Source organism: Lycorma delicatula, chromosome 4 (assembly GCF_047948215.1).
Source record: "Lycorma delicatula isolate Av1 chromosome 4, ASM4794821v1, whole genome shotgun sequence".
Lineage (NCBI taxonomy): Eukaryota > Metazoa > Arthropoda > Insecta > Hemiptera > Fulgoridae > Lycorma > Lycorma delicatula.
This window is the reverse complement of record NC_134458.1, coordinates 17,442,117-17,458,516: the sequence shown is the minus strand read 5'-3', so window position 1 is coordinate 17,458,516 and position 16,400 is coordinate 17,442,117. Positions and strand designations below refer to the sequence as shown.

The window sequence follows — 16,400 nt, the reverse complement described above, 5'->3', positions numbered from 1 at the left end:
CATGTAGGTATGAGTTCTAAAATGAATTACAATTGAAAATAAATCTTGTACTACTGGACCTGTAGCAAGAATTGAATTGAGTGATCGGTCGTTTGATGTTTTTGTACTACCGTCAAATACTACTCTGGTTTTGGTAGTGGTGAAAGATTCAAGACATACTGCGTGGTGAGGGCAAATAAAAAGTTTCAGACGGAGCCTTACACTGAGATGAATCTACTGGTTGCATGTGATCAAATTCTTGATATTCTTTCATAAAATGCAGTTTATGAGATTTCAAGTTAAAATTAAAATTTTCATACCTAGAATTAATATTTAAATCAACACTTAATTAAGACTTAGTAACAACATTACTAATACCTGAGATCGGCATTAAAAGAGGTTTGGTTTGAAGCCCAAGTTTAGCAGCAAACCCTTCAGTACAAAATGAAATCATCGACGCAGAATCAAATAAAACCCTGGCTTGAATGAAATTACCTTGTTTATCTTTGACATTAACTACAGTTGTTGCAAGTAAAACAGATTTGTTAGGTTCTGATTTTAAGGTACAATATGAACTATTAGTCAGGGAAGCTTGATTTGGCTTGGAAGATTTATTTGCTGCCTCTTGCAGCGTTTTATCTAAATGAATCAATGTATGATGCTTTCAAGAGCATTTTTTACATTTACGATTGCTTAGGCAATCTTTTATGATATGCTGTTTACAAATTTAATTTAATTTTTCCTGAAATACAAATTTTTTCCTTTCATTTATATCATATTTAAAAAATTTATCACACTGATACAATTGATGGTTGCTAGTTTTACATAATGCACACATAAAATTCTTAGAATTATTTACATAAAATGCAGTTTTATTAGAACTAGGTTTGGAAGAATTGTATCTTTTGCTGCTAAAGCATATATTAGACTGTTGTGCTTTTTATTACCTTGAATTGTGTTGGTGAATTCAAGTAATTTACGCTTAGATTCTAAGAAGGAAATAAGTTGTTTGAACTTCAGGGCTGGGAAGAAACATTAGAAGATAATGTTTCTTCCCAGTCTATTAGAGTATTTAAATTTTAATTTTGAGTAATTAACTGTATTATAATAAATTCAAAATGATTAATATTTAGATTCTTCAATGCATTAATATTTGAATTAATTTGATCAATGAATTTGGATAAATGTTCAGAATTTTCCCTTTTTAATGGTATTAGATTAATAATTTCTATAGTATGTTTAGCTGCAATTAGTCGTTTGTTGTGATAATGAGCTTTAAGTAATTTTACTGCAGTTTCATAATTTTCAGATGTCACTGATAAATATTTTATTACATCTAGTGCATTACCCCTTAAGAAATTTGTAAGGTAGTATTTTCAAGATCAGATAATTTCTTGCGGTTATGGACTAAATTATTAAAAGATCAAAAACTTATGACAAGGTCTCACACATCATCATGAAAGGGCTCAATTTGTATAGGTTTTAATGTAATTTGAATGGGTTTCTTAATTATTTTATTTGAATCAATTACATCTGACTTTATGAATGATTTTCTAGTTTTTTTTTTTTGTTTTAATTTAAGTTTATCAAAAATATTATCATATATGTCCCTACCCTCTAAGTCTTTATCTGTTGCATCTTTGTGCAATTCTATTTCAGCCTGAACTTCAAAAAAGGTTTTTTCATATTGCAACAGCTTATTAAATTTGATAGTGAACAGATCATAATCATCTGATTCGGAATTAAAATTATCAATAAGGTTTTTAATTTTGCTATATAGTTTTTCATAATACCTCTTTTCTTAATTAGATCTTTGAATTCCACTTAGACTGGAACCATGGTATTGACAGAGATAATATTAAATAAATTGATAAGAAATTAAATTATTATAAAATATTATTAAAAATAAGTAATATTGAATAAATAAATTGTTTTCGATAATCAGAAGTTGAGTTGGTAAAGTTGTTCCAGTTCCTATGTATACTTGATATGAGGTCATCTGCTGATGTTGGCCTTGCTTCAGGTCAAAACAGGACGATAAATGTAACATGAACTACAACTGTGAGTGCACGTATGTAACAGTGTAGTTCTAACACAGTGAAGCTCACAAAACTGGTATTATTGAAGACCCACAATGCATATAACCACTATTGTTATAATTTTATGCATAACTGCATGTTATAAGCTATTTAAAATGTTAAAAGCTATTTAATTTTACGCATTTCATACTAATGTCACTCGTACCCTTCAATGTACACTATCCGATAAAATTAACATTCACACAGTTCTTATGAAACATTAAGTAATGATATTTAACACTGTTCATAAATACCATAAAATCATAAATACCGCAAGATCATAAATACTGCAAGAAACGACCCAGAGGACCAGAAACACAATGTTAAGTCTTTAGAGCTAGGATTGATCATCAATTGAAATGAGATGAAATGAAACCATATTCTTCTAGGACAGTTGAGTTTATTTTGTACAATACTAAATAACACTAGTCACATTAGACCAAGAAATATATGACCGTGCCAGACGGGATTCTTCACTCGAATGAATGTATAAAACTGACTCGCAGGCCAGCGCTAATAGAAACTAGAGCGCAGCACTAGCTGGCTCAAACTAGGAATGGAACAGCAACAAATTACTTTATCTGCAACTGACAGACGTAATAATTATTAATGAATCTTTTCAAATACAAATCTTTTAATCCCAATTGAAATATGCATCACATGAAAAATCTCTTTCCTGAGAAAGGGTTCTGTAACAATTAATTATTTCCTGGTAGCACTATTATATGTTCTTTCAACAGTATCAGATGAAGTCTGATTGAATGTCACTCATTCAAATGCTGTTGTATTAATTGAAAAAAAATCTTTTTTTTTAATGATAATCTATTAGGTTTCTTGAAAATAATCTTTCAAGAAATAATTTTGCCTTAATCTCCATTGTGTTGGAGAATGGATTAGAGCCATCTAATCTGAGGCTTTGACTATGTAAGATGTTACATTCTCCTTCACAAATTACAGTTCTATAATGTTTGTAATATTGTGTCGTTATTGTGATCATACATTTGATAAACTTTAAAAAGTTTAAGTATGTTGAAGGACCTATGTTTAAAGGTTTTCACAATAAAAGATAGTGGACTGAATTACAAACTGTTGAAGATTTGATAAATATAGCACGAGGTCGGCTGAAGCATGTGGTCGTGAACATTCATTAGTGGATTTGCATACAAAGAAGAGGAGCAAGTCAATAAATTAATGTACTTCTTTTTGTCATGAAGTGATGTAAAAAATAAATACAATGCAAAATGACAATACAATCCTTTTCTGTTCAGTAGGGAAAACTACCATTAGACAAACAAAAAGAGATGATTATAAAATATTTTATTACTAAAATGTAAGATGAGTTAAATCCAACCTTATCATATAGTCAATACCTTTCTAAACATATTATAATCTGATGAGGTCGAAATTTTCAACAAACAAAAATATATTGTCTTCCAGAACCTACTTCACTTTATAGTTTGGGAGCACAGGTTTAATACGCACAGTTTTCCATTGGCGGACTAACATTTTTGGTAGAGGACCCCACCTTCACTAACAGAGAATTCCATTATGCCCAGTTAACTTTTGTACACCAAGCTTTAATCGCTGATCCATTTTGATCTTTCTCTTCTTAATTTCTTTGCAGACTTCCTCTTGTAGTCCTACAAGACCTACTAGTTCCTCTTGTAGACTTACAAGAGCCCTGTTCTTCAGTTGTGTAGCAGGCATTTTTCATTCTCCTGTTGTAATTGTTTTCATAACTGGCATCTTCACAGAAGTCTTGATGTGGTTCATTAACTCCTTGTTGCACCTGTCTTTGATTCTTTGAAGACAAAACATTTAGTGAGACACCGCATTGACTGCCTCGAGTCGCAGAGCCTGAGTAAGGGAGTCATTGACTGACTTCACTGACACAAGAAGATGGTGTCTCTTGAGCTTGGCTGCAGCCTGTCAATGAACAAGTGTGCTGCCACCTTGATATATGCCGGAAGCAGCCCATCTAAAACTCATTGTGCTAGCTTTATGAGAACAGTGGTGAACTCCTGCAGCATCTTGCTGGTCTTCTGGACTCGTCCCTGTAGTTCACACCTTAGATAGCCACCAGGCTGTGCTGTCTGTAGCGACCCTCTAGTGCTGTTATGACATCATCATACCCATTAGTAGATTGTACATCCAGAAGAACTTCTGCTGCTTGGCCCTGAAGTGTAGTAATCAGGAATGTGGCCTTTTTCTGTGCTGTCCACCATAACGACAGGATGCCGCCTCGAACAGCTGCTTAAAGACAGCCCACAATGTACCTTCCATCAATATGCCTAATTGTTAGTCCTGTGAACTATTAACACACAATTCTCAAGCATTACATGCTATTTCCATTGCCTGTACGATGTCCTCATGGCTAACCTCTAAAACTTTATTTACATTTCTTCCTAGGTTAATATTAACTAATTTTTTAATCTTAACCAACCTATCCTCTACCTTATTAAAGTCTTAAACCTGTCTAAATTAGACTTAACACTTTCTATTTCATCTTAGTAAGTTCTTTACTAAGACTATATAATTTATCATCAATGAGACACACAATTACCCATTTCTTCATTCATTTTATACATACTTTCATCAATTTTGCTTTTAGTCTATTCACATTTTCATTCATTTTTTTTTTTTTACTAATATTTTCATTTGGTTTAGTATTTTCATTAGCCTGTGTTAACTGTTAACAATGTAATAATATCCTTATTATTGGTAGTGGCCATCTTATTGTGAACAAATTTAATTTAAAAAAAAGAAAAGAAAGTTGAATAACTTATAAGTAACTTAAAGCTAACTACTATTGCTATTAAAATTTAAAATTAAACCAAATTTACAAAATAATAAACACAAAAGGAAATTAAACAGTAAGCAAAAGATAAAATTACAAACTAATAACAAATAAAACCTTAAACTACCACTGACTAACCCTAGCACTCTCAAAATCCCATTTCTGACACCAGTGTGGTATGTTCACAGTTCGACATGGATACTGAGAGATAGCACATGCAAAAATTTCTTATAAATACAATTTATTACTCTTAAATAATTATAATAACAAAACAGTAATTCAGTTTAAAAACAAAATTAATTTAATAAAAATTAAATTATAAATACCAAAATACAATTCCGATTTACTAAAAACTTTATAATAAGTAATAAAACTAATATTGAATTAAAAATAAGACAACAATAGAAAAATCTACAATTCACTTTTACTGTTTACAAAAGAACTACCATACATTTCATGAATGAATAGAATACTGTCACTTTCAATCCAGTTCACAAATAACTCACCGAACAGCTTCCTGCTTTCAACCACTATCCAAAATTGAATATTCATGACACACTCTTCACTTGTTTTTCGCCAAACACTAACTGTGATTGCTTTTATCACATGCTGCACTGAACTTGAACAATCACTCCGCTGGTCCTCGGCAGTATTTATACCTCCTGGCCTGCAGAACCAGTACCCAACCCGCCCTGATTGTTCAAGTGTAATAATTTTCATTGTCCACATCTTCTTTGCTTTTCTAAAAGTTATTTTCTAGAAAGAATCCCTTTGTTGTTTCTTTTAGATTCTTCTTTTTTCATTTTCTCTCTCTTTCTTCTTTCTGGAAGCTTCTACCAGTTACACTATGCAAGATTTAAACAAAGTGATCATAATTTTACTGCATAACTGAAGTTACTAATTTTAATTTTCTCCTTAATAATTAAATTATAGCATAACTTGCTTTGCTTGTCAGGGCTTTTCTGTCATGTGCCCAGACACTCTTCCACCACAGATTATAATTAGGTTTTCACTGAAACTGCACTCTAATAACATCATGTGTTTTATCCATCTTTAAAGGGTAATTTAATGTAATTTTTAAAATTAACTTATTGTTACTAATAATACTTATGCTAGATCTTGAAAACAGGTTGATCAGATAGAATTTTAAAAATGTATATAAATAACCATTATTTTTTTGACATACTTTCACTTCTTTTATAGTGATGTATGTCAACATATAGCAGAAGGAGGGGCAATACCTTTCCTTTTTATCCTATCATCACAAAAATAAAATAATAATAAACTTTCCTTTTTTCTTTTTTTTCGTGTGTATGTTCTGTTTCTTATGTTCCAGATATCACACCCATGACAGCCAACTGGTTTCTTCACTGTGGCCACGCGGCCCCCCCAAACCCTTCCCAGACACACATGTGTCTGGAGATTAATATTATGTAGTGTGAGTAATATGCTTTTTACTTCTTTGACAAAAGGCGATCACCGCTCCCAAACTGCGATCGTGAATCAGTTTTACCAAAATTATAAGTTCCCTATTTCCTTTCCCTTCAAGAAAGAAGAAGAGGGAACGAGCCCAGCAGCCATCAAGAGCATAGAAGAACGAAGAAAGAAGAAACCTGCACTTTCCCCCGTTCAGCCCTTCAGGGCCATGGGAATATCAAGGTTACTGGTATATAATTTTGATTACTGCCGAGTCTCGGAAAGTGCAGGCCAAAGAAGAACGAAGAGATTATCTGAAGAAGAAGAAGATGAAGAAGTAAGAAGACTCTCTACGCGACCCGATGTCACGGACAGGAGTCTGGAAAAGAGCCCAGCAGAGATGCACCGCGAAGGGCAGCTATTGAAGAAGTGGATGAAGATCTTCTCCTTATCCATTCCTTAAAAATACTTACAATTAAATAAATTAAATTAAATCAGCAATTGCGACTCCCTCCGGAGAAGGGGGTGCATTGCTCTCTCCAAAAAATTAGTGCCCCGTTGTGGCGTATTCCTGCTAGCCTATGAAGCATTAGCACCAAAAGGACTTCAGTGGATGGTCTGAAGGGGAATTACGTCGGGAAGACAGGTTTTAAAAGCCTAGCCTCCCGTGGTCAGACCCAGAAATGGGTTCAAGAACGCTGGTACAAACGGATATGGAATGCTAATAAATCCGTCCATAAAATATAATAAAACATTAAAACTTAAAATCGTCATTAAAAAATAAACCCTTAAACACGCCCGATTATAGAACCATACAGCAGCAAGGGACACTGTCCAGGCTCTGCGATTCGAAGGGAGAATTTGTGAAACTCTCGCCACTTGCATTCCATGTCAACATAAGAAAATTTTATTTTTTGTTGCAACATAATAAACAAACCATCAAAAAAGGCTAAGAAATGACAGTAAAAGAAAATATTAAAAATAAATAAATTACTACAAAAGAAGTAACAAAACAAGAAAGAAGACATTAAGTTATATCCAGGTACAAAAGTAAACATTTGTGTAAAAATATGAATGATATATATTAGAATTTATGATGCAAAAAGAAAACATAAAAAATGCAAAATGATGAAGTCAGGAAATTTTATAGGTTCTTAAGAAATAAAATGTGCAGAAAACCAACAAAGGAAGATCAGTCGAAAAGATTTGGTAGGGTTAAGAAGATATTAATAGGGAAGGCAGATGTAATTTATTAAAAAACAGAAAATTATGGGTAAATAGAACTAAAATGTGTTAGAGATGTATATGCTAAAATGATTTAAGTATGTATCAGAGACGCAAATGCAAGGTGGCTATCAGTAAGAAAATCTAATAGATGGCAGGAATATATAAAGGGACTCTGCAGACAGGAAGAATTACCCTTAGAAGGTGCTGGAGGGGAAAAGAAAAACTGATAATATCACAGGATGAAATATTTTAGATCAGAACTTGAGAGAGCTTTTACATGTTTAAACAAGAATAATGCAAGTAGATGATATATTATTTTAATTACTATGCTCTTTACATAAAACTTTACTGAACAAACTATACAAATTAGTAGTTGAATTTATGAGACTAAAAAAGATTCCTCAAATTTAAAAAAAATGTTTTACTGTTTCTGAACCAATAGAAGAAGGTGGATAAAAATGAGAACTATTGTACTCATCTAAATCTTATGTACTATGTAAAAATTACAGACTAGGATATTTTATAATTGATAAGGTAATAGGTTCAATCTTATAAAGAGTGTAGGAAAAATCATTTGCTTCCTCTAAATTAATCTCAGAAACCGGCAGAAATAAAGAAGCTACCAAAATGGGTTGTGAAATTAGTGAAAACAGCAAAAGAAGGCATAAGAAGAATAAATATAACTGATAACAAAGCATAAACAATGTAGTACAAACAGTTTAAAAGATCAGCATAGAACAAAACCATGGTGAACCAATCAAATGGGTGATGATATAAAAAAAAGAAAGTTTCTAAGATGTAATCATTTAATTTTAACATATATAACTTTTATAATAAGCCTAATGTACAGAAAAGATTACTGTTTTTCCTGTTTAGCCTCCAGGAATCACCATCAGGTATTACTTCACAGGATGAATGAGGATGATATTTATGAGTGTAAGTGAAGTGTAATCTTGTACAGTCTCAGGTCAACCATTTCTGAGATGTGTGTTTAACTGAAACCCAACCACCAAAGAACACTGGTACCCATGATCTAGAATTCAAATCTGTATAAAAGTAACTGCCTTTACAAGGATTTGAACGTTGGAACTCTTGACTTCGAAATCAGCTGATTTGCGAAGACGCGTTCACCACTAGACCAACCCAGTGGGTACAGAAAAGATTCCTGTCCTTACATAACCACAAATATATCTTTTTGATATCTACAGACAATACAATAAACAATTTATAACAAGACAATTGTCTAGTATTCTAAATTCTTAGCCAGTAAATCAATAGAGCCCTGCTAGTTTCAATAAAACAACCATTTTTTAATTACCTAATATAATTCAACAAAACCAAAAGAAAAACATAGAAAGGGCCATTGTACAACGATTACAAGCATCAGAAAAGACCAAGAATATTACAAATTTTAATGGAGGGAAACAGTTCTAACATGTCCATTAAAGCAAAGACTAACAACAATTTTTTCTATTTTAACATTAATTTTTACTGTTTCTGATAATATATAGTATAATCTCATAATTAGCAACTGTTTTTTTGTTTTACTTATTCTTAACAGAATGACTAATGCTAATTACCAGAAAAAACAACTAACAGTAGAAGGAGTAAAATTTAATACATTAAGATGTTTAGTAAACAAATGGAGACAAATTTAACTGTTTATAGAAATATTATAACGCTACTGCTTTTGAATATTAAGAATGGTTGCTAATTTTCAGTGTGACAAGAGTGTACAACAAGCATACTTCCAGGCTCCAGACCGTATTGTGCTTGAATTTCCATATTAACACAAACGAGCAGCTTGTTTATATGTCAAATACCTAAGAAATATATAGTAAATATAACCCTATGTTAACATCCACCATAGAGTTTCATATACATAATAACATTTTTTTTTCCTCCTCTATGAATCATGAGACCTTGCCGTTGGTGAGGGGGCTTGAGTGCTCAGGGATCCAGAGTAGCTGGACCGAAGGTGCAACCATATCAGAGAGGTATCTGTTGAGAGCCAGATTAAGGAATGATTCCTGAAAGAGGGCAGCAGCTCTTTCAGTAGTTGTTAGGGGCGTGAGTCAGGACGACTTAAACGGCCGTATCAACATCACTCAGTCCTCTGAGTACTGCGCAGCTGAAAGCAATGGAAAACTACAGCTGCTTTTTTTTCCAAGAAAATGTGGCTCTCTGCATTTTCACATAGCAATAATGGAGGCGCCTTCCTTGGTAAAATATTCCGGAGGTAAAATAGTCCCCCGTTCGGATCTCCGGGTGGGGACTACTAAGGAAGGGGTCACCAGAAAATTAAAAAATAACATTCTACGAGTCGGAGCGTGGAATGTTAGAAGCTTGAAAAAGGTTGGTAGGCTAGAAAATTTAAAAAGGGAAATGGGTAGGACAAATGTGGATATAGTAGGAATTAGTGAGGTTCGGTGGGAAGAGGAAGGCGACTTTTGGTCAGGTGATTTTAGAGTAATTAACTCAGCGTCAAATAATGCGCAGGCAGGAGTAGGTTTCGTGATGAACAAGAAGATAGGGAGGAGAGTGGAGTATTTCAAAACGCATAGCGATAGAATCATTGTAATAAGGATAAAATCAAAACCTAAACCAACAACGATTGTTAACGTCTATATGCCTACAAGCGCCCATGATGATGATGAGGTAGAGTGTGTATACGAAGAGATTGATGAAGCAATTAAACACGTAAAAGGAGATGAAAATTTAATAATAGTTGGAGACTGGAATGCAAGCATTGGAAAAGGCAAGGAAGGAAATATAGTGGGTGAATACGGGCTGGGCAAAAGGAATGAAAGAGGGGACCGACTTATAGAATTTTGCACGAAGTATAATTTAGTAATTGCCAACATCCAATTTAAAAATCATAATAGAAGAATATACACTTGGAAAAAGCCAGGCGATACTGGAAGGTATCAGATAGATTATATCATGGTTAAGCAAAGATTTAGAAATCAACTCGTTGACTGCAAAACTTACCCTGGAGCAGACATTGATAGCGACCATAATTTGGTGATAATGAAATGTAGATTGGGGTTTAAAAACCTGAAGAAAAGGTGTCAGATGAATCGGTGGAATTTAGAGAAGCTTGAGGAAGAGGAGGTAAAGAAGATTTTTGAGGAGGACATCGCAAGAGGTCTGAGTAAAAAAGATAAGGTAGAAAATGTAGAAGAAGAATGGGAGAATGTTAAAAAGGAAATTCTTAAATCAGCAGAAGCAAACTTAGGCGGAATAAAGAGAACCGGTAGAAAACCTTGGGTTTCAGACGATATATTGCAGCTGATGGATGAACGTAGAAAATATAAGAATGCTAGTGATGAAGAAAGTAAAAGGAACTATCGGAAATTAAGAAATGCTATAAACAGGAAGTGCAAACTGGTGAAAGAAGAGTGGATTAAAGAAAAGTGTTCAGAAGTGGAAAGAGAAATGAACATTGGTAAAATAGACGGAGCATACAGGAAAGTTAAGGAAAATTTTGGGGTACATAAATTAAAATCTAATAATGTGTTAAACAAAGATGGTACACCAATATATAATACGAAAGGTAAAGTCGATAGATGGGTGGAATATATTGAAGAGTTATACGGAGGAAATGAATTAGAAAATGGTGTTATAGAGGAAGAAGAGGAAGTTGAGGAGGATGAAATGGGAGAAACAATACTGAGATCTGAATTTAAGAGAGCATTAAAAGATTTAAATGGCAGAAAGGCTCCTGGAATAGACGGAATACCTGTAGAATTACTGCGCAGTGCAGGTGAGGAAGCGATTGATAGATTATACAAACTGGTGTGTAATATTTATGAAAATGGGGAATTTCCATCAGACTTCAAAAAAAGTGTTATAGTTATGATACCAAAGAAAGCAGGGGCAGATAAATGTGAAGAATACAGAACAATTAGTTTAACTAGTCATGCATCAAAAATCTTAACTAGAATTTTATACAGAAGAATTGAGAGGAGAGTGGAAGAAGTGTTAGGAGAAGACCAATTTGGTTTCAGGAAAAGTATAGGGACAAGGGAAGCAATTTTAGGCCTCAGATTAATAGTAGAAGGAAGATTAAAGAAAAACAAACCAACGTACTTGGCATTTATAGACCTAGAAAAGGCTTTCGATAACGTAGACTGGAATAAAATGTTCAACATTTTAAAAAAATTAGGGTTCAAATACAGAGATAGAAGAACAATTGCTAACATGTACAGGAACCAAACAGCAACAATAACAATTGAAGAACATAAGAAAGAAGCCCTAATAAGAAAGGGAGTCCGACAAGGATGTTCCCTATCTCCATTACTTTTTAATCTTTACATGGAACTAGCAGTTAATGATGTTAAAGACCAATTTAGATTCGGAGTAACAGTACAAGGTGAAAAGATAAAGATGCTACGATTTGCTGATGATATAGTAATTCTAGCCGAGAGTAAAAAGGATTTAGAAGAAACAATGAACGGCATAGATGAAGTCCTACGCAGGAACTATCGCATGAAAATAAACAAGAACAAAACAAAAGTAATGAAATGTAGTAGAAATAACAAAGATGAATGTGAAAATAGGAGGAGAAAAGATTATGGAGGTAGAAGAATTTTGTTATTTGGGAAGTAGAATTACTAAAGATGGACGAAGCAGGAGCGATATAAAATGCCGAATAGCACAAGCTAAACGAGCCTTCAGTAAGAAATATAATTTGTTTACATCAAAAATTAATTTAAATGTCAGGAAAAGATTTTTGAAAGTGTATGTTTGGAGTGTCGCTTTATATGGAAGTGAAACTTGGACAATCGGAGTATCTGAGAAGAAAAGATTAGAAGCTTTTGAAATGTGGTGCTATAGGAGAATGTTAAAAATCAGATGGGTTGATAAAGTGACAAATGAAGAGGTATTGCGGCAAATGAAGAAGCATTTGGAAAAATATAGTTAAAAGAAGAGACAGACTTATAGGCCACATACTAAGGCATCCTGGAATAGTCGCTTTAATATTGGAAGGACAGGTAGAAGGGAAAAATTGTGTAGGCAGGCCACGTTTGTAGTATGTAAAACAAATTGTTGGGGATGTAGGATGTAGAGGGTATACTGAAATGAAACGACTAGCACTAGATAGGGAATCTTGGAGAGCTGCATCAAACCAGTCAAATGACTGAAGACAAAAAAAAAAAAAAATAACATTTTGTTTTTTATCACTTGCAGCAACAGTAATTTCAAGTGCTAATTAATTATTTAATTTTTTATTTGGGAAAAATAAATAAATAGAGTACACTTGACAAAATGACTGTACTGTACTTCTAAACAGTACAAAATAAATTTTACACGTTTACTTTTAAAAACTGCAATGTAACAAGAATAACTAAAAAGATTTCAGTTCTATAAAACCATATATCTTTAAACCTTCACCAGACACATCTATACTTTTTCTGTTGTCAGACAAATATAAATATAACTTAAGTCAGTAAGTTTTTATGGTGTTAATATTTCAAATGCTTTTAAAAAAGAGCTTTTCTTTCTATAAACCTAACATATACAGAGTAATAATAAGACATATCCCTGCTGAGTAGGCAGTGTAGGAAATTAACTATTTCACTATACAGGGGACAATTAATCTAAGTTCAAAACAATTAATTTGTTGGTTTGAACTTGATTTTAAAGCTGCAATGCATATAAAGCATGACAGGAAGTTCCAGTCAAGTTGCGTTCTCTAAGAGCAATGGTGCTTGTTATTATTTTCAAGTCTGTATAATCAACAGAATGAAGGTATCACTTGTAAGACTGATTATCAACTGAATTTCAATGGGACAGGCAATAATGTGAAACAGTAGATTGAAAAAGGTAAAATGATTCGTTACTTCAAATTTTCTAAAAAGCATGGTGTAGAATACTTGTTCTTTGGGAGGTTATGTCACTTTTTGTTTTAAAGGGTGCATTCTGTTTTTACCATGTCACATATAACTGTTTTGTTATGACACTTAATAATTAATATATACAAATTATATTAAAATGTAGAGTCAGTTAAAATCATTAGCAAAGAAAAAATAAAACTTGGGTATATATATTAAACTAAACATTAACAAAATTTAAAAAAAATAATTTTAACAGTGATTTTATTATTTTTATTCAACTGTTTACTACGAATTAACGCAGACAACGTTAATAAAACTGTCCTTTTTTATAAAAAATCATATAACATTACTTCATTACACAGATGATAACTGCTTGAATCATTTATTTTTAATATCAATATTCAGCATTCAAGATTGGTATGTGTAATTTTGGCCTAATTAAATTGTTTTTAAGCCATATTTTTCTGATATATATTTAAAGAAATTGATACTAACAATCTGTTAATATTACTGGTATTCATTACCCATCAATACTTTCTTGAACCTTTCCTTCTCCTCTATGTGTATATTAAATTGATTTTCACAAGCACAATATGGAAATATGTATTTATACAAACAGGTGGGCAGGAAGTCCCTTCACACTAGTTATGAATTATTGTAGTCATTTACTTATGTATAATTAATTAATATAATAAAGCTATATATATATATATATATATGAATTACAAGTTTCAATATTATAATAAAAATAATTTGGGATATAATCAAAATAAGGAATTTTATTTATTTGAATGAACCAGCGAATAAATAGTCTGCATTTTCAGACTATCCCAAACTATTTTTATTATAATATCCAAACCTGTAATTCATATATACTCGTATAACTTTATTATATTAATTAATTATACATTGATAACAAACAGATGTTGTGTCTTTGAAGGATGGAATAGACTGCCCTGTGTTTAACAAGAAGGTTATTTAACTCCTTCATTGTCTTTTTTAAGATCAGCAACAGTCTCTTCAGCAATTGAACTACCAAAGCTTCACTATCAGCTCTTGCTAATGCAATCTGCAGTTGATGTACAAGGTTACCCTGCTCTTCTTCAAGTTCTAAAATAAATCTAGACCTCTCTTCCGCCTCTTCCTTCAGTTCTTCTGCTTGAGTTTTATTAGAACAGGTGCAGCTTACCTTCTACGATCTAAAATGTCTGTACATGTGTGTGGATTCCACCATGTTCGAAGCAGAGCTGAACAATCGCACAATCATCTGAGAACATGAGGTTCTTTTTATTGTTTGCTGTCGGAAAGTATTCAAGCAATAACTGACATGCATAAACACATCAATGAAGGTCACTGACAATCAACTATGGCTGGATAAAAACATCTAATTTTCAAGTCCTTCTGCATATGGTCTTGCATTGTTGATCTTGGAATGCGTAACTCTACAAGAACGTTTGTGTGTTGATTTCATTGGTGTTTGTTAAATTGATGCCTCCACAGCAGCATACATTTCAGCTCCAGTGCTTGGCCTCCCACTGCGTGGTGCATAAAGAACACTTCCTGTTGCAAAAGCCTTCTTCTTCCAATTTCAGTAACGTTTGCCTTGATGGTGACAATTTCCCAAAATGCACAAAGAAGTCATTCATAACGTTCTCCAATGTTTTTACCAGTGTGTGATGTTCATGAACCCACACACAGGCTAACAAATTCTCTTTGACATTGAACGCACTCATATCTGCCATCATTCCTTACTCAACTACGACTAAGGTCATCCCACCACGAATGATCACACCAAATGATCCCCCTCACTGTTTTCAGCAGCAGTGAGTGATATCAACTGTGAGAAATGGCAGCAGTAGAGTCTTACTAAGCTGGATTTATTACAGTGTAAAGGGACTTCCTCCCCATCCCGTACATATATGTACGGGATAATGGATAAGGTATTTGTTAAGATGGTAAACTAAATTTCTTACAACCCGATGGTTCTCAACACTGAGAATGTCTCAAAGAATAGTATCCTAAAAACTTAATAGTGTGAATTAAAAATAAAATGCCAATGGTCAATGCCATATTTTATAAACTGGTTCTTGATTATCACCAATTTACTCGAGGGAAACAATGAAAAAAATTTTTAACAGCAATAGACTTGGTACATATGAATCAGGTTTACAAGTAACAAGCAGCACTGGCTACACAGCTAGTTGCCCTGTTCACATGAAAGCTCCCAAAAATTCAATCAAATGAAAAACTAATTTAAAAGCAGGACATAATTTTGATGTTTAAACACTTAAAAACCCTTCCTCAGGGATAAAAAATCATATTGGATAAACTATATTGAAATCAATCTATTCATTCAACAGTATAGGGGAAAAAAGAGTGCAATTTCTGGTTGAAAACATACACCCTTGCTCTAGCAGTCAGCCATTAAGTGCACAAGTATCGAGTCCTATTTCCAAGTGTATTAAGGTAGTAGAAATTAATGCCACTTGAAATTTAAGCAAAAAAAAAATCTTTTCATATATTTTTCTCTTTAAAAACATACTATAACCATTACTTAGAAAAAGTTATCTGAAAACTTTCATACAATCCAATTCTTTTCAAAATTATCAGAAACAAGAATGTGAACTAAATTTTTCACTGACACAATGTTTATAATGCAATGCATAAATTAGTATACTATAAGACGTATTATTAAAATTTTGAACCAAAACATAATTAAAATAACAGTAGCCAACTTATAAGGCAGGAATAAAATTAAAATTTCTAATTTTTCAATTTTAGTATACTGAAATACAAACTATATTGTAAATGTAAATATTTTATAAAATAAAATAACTAATAATTTATAGTAATATAAGTTTACAAAACTTTTTTAAGTATAATTATTTACTGCTAAAAAATATTTGTTCATTACATTTCTACTAGACAGATATTAATAGCAATTAATAATGTAATTGCTTAGTTAATAATTACATATCCATTTTGCTCTAAGGTCAATATGTTGATCTATCACGAAGTTATAAAAAGAATTGAGATTCTTTTTTATCTTACATGCATGATGAA

At 32.6% G+C, this 16,400-nt stretch overlaps 1 protein-coding gene across 2 annotated transcripts in view; it reads right to left on the bottom strand.

Moving 5' to 3' along the window:
- The window catches only part of Rip11 (Rab11 interacting protein), a 149,430-nt gene that overhangs the window by 67,598 nt on the left and 65,432 nt on the right, over positions 1 to 16,400 (bottom strand). The gene's annotated exons all lie outside the window — the stretch shown is intronic.